Below are 7,345 nucleotides of genomic sequence, written 5' to 3' on the forward strand. Positions count from 1 at the left end.
CTGTGGCAAGAAAGGACTAGTGCAAAACTTGGATGTATTAACAGAGGAGCAATGAGGAGGAGATGGAAATGATTTTACCTCTGTACATGGCCTTAGTGAGACCAACACTGGAATTCTGCTGGATTTTTCACGCTCCTGAAAGACGTGGCTATGTCAGTGTAAGTCTCCACTGTAGGCCAGCCCTGAGAGAAAAGCAGACTGAGATACCTTCAGACACTTCAGACAATGTGAGTTGATTCTGTTCCTGTACCTTTGGAGCAAAGCTAATCAAACTTCGTTGGCTTTAAAGCACAAGAGTAGACGAGACTAAGTATGCATGCAGGCTGTTTTAAAAGCCATTTTTCTCTCCTGCTGTGTTCCAGCTGCTAAATGAAAACACTTTTTATTAAGAGACATTTGGCCACAGATTCCAAAAGGGAAGGAAATGTGTCTGAATCCCAATCAGACACATGGAGTAACAAGTGGGTGGAATACACAGGGTGGTGTACCAGGTCCTGATCTAACATGGGGAGAATCATCAGAGGCCACCCAAACCAGATAAGGGCAACAGGCCGAAGAGTTGATGGCACCGTCCCAGGGAGACCTGAAAAGGGAAGGACATGACTGATTAGAAGAGGGAGCCGAACCTTTTCTGTCTAAGCACTTGTAGTCAAGTACCCTGGCATTTCAGCAGGGAGCCAGCTGTTAGGAATTATGGGTAATATATGCATCAGCTTCTCTTGGCTCATGCTAACACCAAGCTATGGACAGATGTCTGAAGGGAGCCTTTGATAAATATGAGAAGTTCTGAAACAGCAGGAATTCCTGGGGGACTAGGAGTTCCTGAAACATCCTCATACCAGATGGGTTATCGTTGCAATATTCCCAGTTCTAGTATTTTCAAGATAAACATCTAGCTGAATAACAGTCTGAAAGATCATATGTTTGCATTAGAAGCCCAAAGGAAATATTTTTAGAAATTGATCTCTCTTTCAAGCTAACAGAAAACATATTATTTTAGCTTCTCGGACCTCAAAGAATGCTTTGGAAGTATAGTGCTGCTTTAGAAGGGTTTACTCTACAAGCCGGAGGGAAAAAAACACTTTCCTAATTAAAACAAAAATTGATGGGCTAGAAAGTCAATTTGAGGGAGATATTATGGGACAAGGAAAGAACACAATTCTCTTTCATATAAACACACCCTGATTCGAAGTCCATTGAAGTCAAAGGAAAGCTCCCCATCAATTTCATTAGGCAAATGGACCAGGCCTAAATTCTCCTTGTTACAAGAGATTTGTTTGAGCCCTGTGTGTCACATGCTATACTGTACAAACATTGACTTAAATTCCCCAAATGGGTCTTGAAAGTTTTTACATAAAGATCTGGTTGAGGAAAAAGCAGGGCCTATTCCAGTTGTACCCTGACATGGAAACTGTGTGATATTATTTAGTCTGTCTTTCAGTAATTCAACTATCAAATGTAGTTTTAATCGAAGTTGCCAACCAGTAGACGTACTGACTGAGTAAAAAAAAAAAAAGGGTATTAATCATTAAGAGTAATAAAAAAACCCCAAGAGGTCAATAAAAATAGCAAAATTCCCCATCCATTGAAAAGGTCTATTGTAAAAATATAGGCTACTCAAAATAATTAGTAATAATAATAAAATAACACTAGGTCCCTCTCTAGTCCTAGGAGGAAAGGGCTTTTCTGTTAGAAAACAATTTTTTCAACAAATCTGCTTTTTGCCATGTCAGTTTTTTTTCCAAATAAAACACTTTTTTCTTTTGTACTAAACAATCGACACAGTTCTAACATTAAAATCACTGTGGAGAAAGAATAAAGGGTCAGGTCATTTTCAAATGCCTATGCCGGGTAAGGGTCAGGGAAAATCAGTGAGGAATCCAGGTAGCTGATGGCAGCAGGTTTAGTGAAGAGGGTCTCACTTTATCTGTACACCAAACATGGACCAAAAATTCTCAATGTTTGAAATAACCTCTCATGTCAATATGCACCCATAGCCTGGCTGCCAGCCAACTCCAATCCCTGTGTAAGAATTCTTCTTGGGAGCAGAGATTAGTCTGAACCGGAGCCATCATAGGGGCAGGGATTGTGTGAACAGACTCACATCCGCTGACCTAAGTTGCGTCTCAGCACATTTTTCTGTAGCATTAGAAGTGGGCTCTCATCGGGGCTGTGGGGGAGGGGAGCAAAATGCGACTGGAAAGTTCTGACGTTCCACCTAGTTTTACGGCTTTCTGATCGCCTTTACATAGCGATTGATTGCCAGAATTAGCCCATTAGCTACAGATCCGTATGGGTTACATCCAATTGATAGGCACAGCCGCTGAAAGGGTAGACTGCTAACAACTTTGGCGTCCCTAATTCACTTGCTCACTTTCAGCAGTCTTCTTAAGAAGAACCAGACCTCAGATGGACCTCCCTCCCCAAAAGCAGAGACTTCCTTTCCCCAAACATGCATGTTCTAGCTCAATGGGCATGTGGAAACGGGCCATAAAGTGAACCACAGAGTGACGTGCTGCAAGCGTCTGTGTGCCTGGGTATATTATTTATAGCCATTTATCATTCATTATGCTCTCTCAGGTCCATGCTATCAGCTCTTGCAAACAGTATGTTTTTAAACTAAGTTTTATAAAAATAAACTGCATTGTGAGTTATGGTGCTGCACGCCAGGGTGTGAATTACAGCACAGCAACTTGCCAAGCAGTAACATGCTGCATGGACACAGCTACAGTGCAGAGGAAGTTCTGATGCGTGGCTTTGCCTACACACAGGGATGTTCACTCCTCTGCAGCAGTGTCTTCATAGGACATTATTGAAGGGGTGTGCTGTAGATTTACACGATGGCTTGCACTGCAGTAACTTGCTATGCAAGACAAGCACCTAGCTATCTTTCCTCTCCCCCAGTTTTGGAGTGAAAAGGTCTGCCAACATTTTTATACTTTGTGCATTTGTTCATAAATAAAATGAATACTTAATAAAATAACCACACAGACCTAGGGCTATTGCATGAATGGGATTTGGCCAAAACTCAATTTTCCCGTTCAATTTTTTAAATTGTACTTGTGGGGGAGAGTTTATTCATAGAGACACACATTAAAGCCGTATGTTACTGTAACGTACTTTTATTGAGACCCTGCATCTTATCAACAATGTGCTGAAACCATTTAAAATAATACGCCTATATAGCTCAAATACTCTGACACTCTATCCTCAATGGGAAATGCACAATTGCACTAACTTATTGCTTTGTAACAAAAGCAACCTTGCATCTGATAGATTCCAAAAAGGGGATTAAGAAACTCTACATGTAAAGGAATTGAATCAATTCATTCATTGTATAATGTCCCTACAGAGACGTGATATGTACAGTATTTTCTTACAACCTCAATTGCGATAGAAGTATTGTTTTTCATGGAGCTTAGCCTTGTGTGTCTAGTGGCCAATTCTTATGGTCTCATACACAGTGATCTGATAAAACACATTCTCCATTTATTAAACAGCTGGTATCCTATATGAGCTGAGATTTTTCTTATATTGCCAGCTGGGACGGATGGATTATATTAAATAAAAAGTGAACAAATAATGAAATAATTATTAAAATTACCTATGGTATAACAAATTCAACCTGGAAAGCAGTGAGTTATGGAAAATCTTTTTTACTCACTGTGAATCAGATGTCTTACTTGTGGGGAAAGATGTCATTGGCATCTCACACATTCATAAAACTTTTCCTCAAGAAAACAATTCTAGGACCTTCTCCCGCCAGGAAAAGCAGTGATCAGACCATTGTTTCATATGTTTTTGCAAGTGTACTGGTAGAACATCTGCTTAGTCATGACATTAATTCCAGTCATTGGTGTTCATTCTCTCCTGTATCTCAAGACATATATTTCTGATCATAGTTTTGGGGTAGAATTTTCTAAATATGGCTTTTGTTTGTATGTGCACTACAATTTGTATGCAAAACTGATAGCATTTACACTCAAATACCATTTGTGCATACAGTCAAGTGCAAATGGGTTTCGTATAGCATGTACTGTCCAAGTCACAATGCATCAAAATTGCTCTTGCAAATGATTGGCAATGTTTTGTACATACATATAGATCCCAAGTTGATGTCCTTTTGCAAATTAAGCCTGTTGAGGTTTTGACTGGCTGATTTCATTATGTGTTTCATCTGAGTAAAGAGTGTAGGATTCAGCCTTGTATTAGTAAACATGAAACATGGTCATTTACCAGCCGAATATTTGGGTACAAATAGCCTAAAATATAAACTAAAACAGAGAAAGTGAGAGAATTATAAGGTGTAGAGTGTAGGTGTAAAAGTCTGGATGCCTATCCTGGTCACAAGTGCTGGTAAAGTGGAAGGAGAAGGAGAGAGCTTAGGGCTGTATATTTTCCATGATATAACAATGATGTGACATACGCTGGAGAGAGAAGTCTCAGAGTACCCTATAAATTCTGACGTGACAGGTGAATAGGACCCAAGGGATGGCCATTGTTTTGCATTACACCAAAGAGCACTCCCTAATAATCTATTTAGGGGAGTGGTCCACCAGCCTGCCATCTACGGAGGCCACGTGTCAGATTAGGGGATAGTAGGTGGGGGGAACTAGCCCTTCCCATGGGTGGCTGTCCAGAAGGTGGAGGAAATCTGATGACAGTCGCTAGAGTCCTGCTGCTGATCATCTTATTAATACCAATAAACTGTGCACAAGGCCAGTCTGTGCAAAGCCTCACTTGTATGGTTGGTGCCTCAATTTCCATTCTTCTTTCCTGCAGTTTGATGGTTTCACCCACCTCTTGAGTCTCATTCTGAAGACTTCAGGCTCTTTGGGGCAGGGGCCTTATGCTGGTTGAAGTCCCTGGGCATTAATACAAATCAATTAGGTTAGTAATTGCCCAAGCCAGAGCCTGATTCTGGAAATCTGGGGCCAGATCCTCTTGGTTCCTCCACCCTCTCTCCCTGTAAGGGGGCTGGGATCCTGGCAGGTTTTTACATGTTTTTCCCCATTTGCATTATGACGGCAGGGTTCCGTGGGCTCTTACGTGTATTTTTGCTGTATTGATAATAGGGATGGGTGTGGGTTTGATTTTTTTGCGGAGGGAAATTGCTAATTTACCCTATTCCATTTATGTTTGCAAGATTCAATGACAGGATTAGCTAACAGGGGTGAGAGGGTGGGGAAATATAATTTTGTTTTCACTTGAGTAATAAATGCAGGGGAAACTTGGAAAGTCCAAAATACTTCCTATTATGACAGTATGTATCCAAAACCGAAACTGTCCCCACTATCTAGTTGTCAGTCAGTCAGACCTGCTGCATTTATTTTAGTAAAGACATCCATAGCTGCTCAGACTTCATATATGTGGGTGTGGAATAGTACGAAGATGCAAAATGAGAGAGTGTGAGCATCTTTATTGAAATGAATGTAACAGGTGCACAAATGTCTGTGGTATGTTATGCGGTGACAGTTTTGTATCCATACTATCCATTCCAAGAAACACTTGTACATATGCTGAATTGTTTATACACTAGTTATTTTTTAACCTGTGTTTTAATATTATAGAGGCTTAGTAGAACCTCTGGATTTAAGGTCGGGATCCATTTTTTACTTAAAGCAGGGATCTAAAATTTTGTTTTGTAAGAAAACAGCTTCTTAACCAAACCTGTAAGCACGTAACATATGAAAAAAGACTGAATATTCTAGGATTTTTCTTTTCAACCTATCCATACCACTTCTGAATTGGAGATGATTTTATGGAATTGTGTTTTGCAAGTGACCCCAGCAGGAATCTATCAAGGGAGTCACGGGGATGGGGGTGCATAGGGGGAGAACAGCCACTTTGCACCATATTAGGACAAAGTAGGGGCAAGGGGATGGCTGCCCAGCACAACTGATCCCCCCTGAGGAAAGGGGGAGCTGGTGACGGCCATTGCGTTGAGGAGGTTTTCTATGATCTGTGCTGTCCTGGGCTTTACGGGATTAGACATGAAGCTGTGTGTCTATTGACTGCTTCGCAACAGCTGCATACTCTGAGCAAGTTACAGGGTAAAGCCAAAGCTTCCCACCCATAGGGTGGTGTTTGGGGAGAGGGGCGAGAGAGTCCTGGGGTGCCTGGAGGGGCAACACTGCACCCAGCAGGGCCGTGTGGCTAAACAGCAGGTTCAGGCAAACAAACTGGTGCCAGACAGAAGGTCTGGGCCCTGACAGCATGCACAGGGAACCCAACACAGGAACAGTGGGCAGGTTCTGGGCAGGCTCCAGGCGCTTGAGACCTGCTGAGGACCCAGAGCAGCAGAAGCTAGGATTCCTGCTGATCGCAGTCATAAGGGTGGTCAGGAGGGGGCACTCACTCAGATCTGGGACACTTAAAATGAATTTTAACCCATGAACTGCTCAAAGGGCACCTTTAAGCTTTTTTCTCTGCCTCATTTTGTTTTCATGCTGTAATAGGGTGAGCCATCTCCTGAGTATCCCCCTGGGGTGTCTCTGCAACACTCTGCCTCAGTTTCCCTTTTGAGAAGAGGCCCCTTAAAAGGGCCACAGTCCAAACAATCAAAGTTCTCCCCTTACAGCATCCCAGTTATTAAAACCCAGGTAGAGTCTTCCAACATAGAACTCAAACAACAGAGTCTTCACGCTGGTCCCAAGCTGGGTCTCTCTCTCCCCCTCAGAGTTCACACACACCTCAAGTCAGGAGCCCCCAGCCCACCTTTTCAGAGCAGTGTCCAAGCAGCGCCTAAAGGAACCAGTCTTGTTCCTTGTAGGACTCACCCACCTACCTACCGCTCCACTCCTGCCTAACACACCCAGCCCTGCCTCACTGGACTGAAGGATTTCATCATCCCAACTCCCTTCCCTAGAAACCAAGCAGCTGGCCTTTCCTCCCTTATATCCTCTGGCTGCCTTTCAATTCAATCACATGACCTCATTACCTCCTTGATGATTACTCCTCCCCACCTGGGGAGATGAGCTCAGCTGATCACAGGTAGGACTGAGGCCCATCTCCCCAAGCCCTCTGCAACACACCCTGTTTGCTCACAAAAGGCTGGTTTGTATCAGTCACACTTTCCCTGTAGTTAAAGCTCATTGCCTGCATTCCTTGAATTTCACTGAAGGAATTAGGTTGTAACTAAGCCAAGTCCTTAAAGGTGGTTCCCCCTCTCCCCATCTTTCTTATTATTATATTAATTCACAGTTTTCCTTCCTCAAAATGGCTGTCCATAATTTGCAATGGGACTGAAGCTACCCAGCTAGAGAGCTAAGGAAACCCTCTGGGCTACCTCTGTATGGTAAAGACAGTACTTCTCTGGCTGGAGTCTTCCAGAAGATCCTTGCAA

The 7,345-nt window shown here is 42.7% G+C and overlaps 1 long non-coding RNA gene across 1 annotated transcript; it reads right to left on the minus strand.

Moving 5' to 3' along the window:
• Nucleotides 1-370: 370 nt before the first annotated feature.
• LOC137159146 (uncharacterized) lies at nt 371-6,852 on the minus strand. Its single transcript, XR_010921547.1, has 3 exons — nt 6,718-6,852; nt 4,741-4,865; nt 371-583 (listed from the first exon to the last, which is right to left on the minus strand). It is a non-coding gene; the product is annotated as an uncharacterized lncRNA (long non-coding RNA).
• Nucleotides 6,853-7,345: the final 493 nt, after the last annotated feature.

The sequence above is a fragment of the Emydura macquarii genome, unplaced genomic scaffold (genome assembly GCF_026122565.2).
Source record: "Emydura macquarii macquarii isolate MOO-44397 ecotype Brisbane River unplaced genomic scaffold, CSIRO-AGI_Emac_v2 contig_1790, whole genome shotgun sequence".
In the NCBI taxonomy this organism is placed as follows: Eukaryota; Metazoa; Chordata; order Testudines; family Chelidae; genus Emydura; species Emydura macquarii.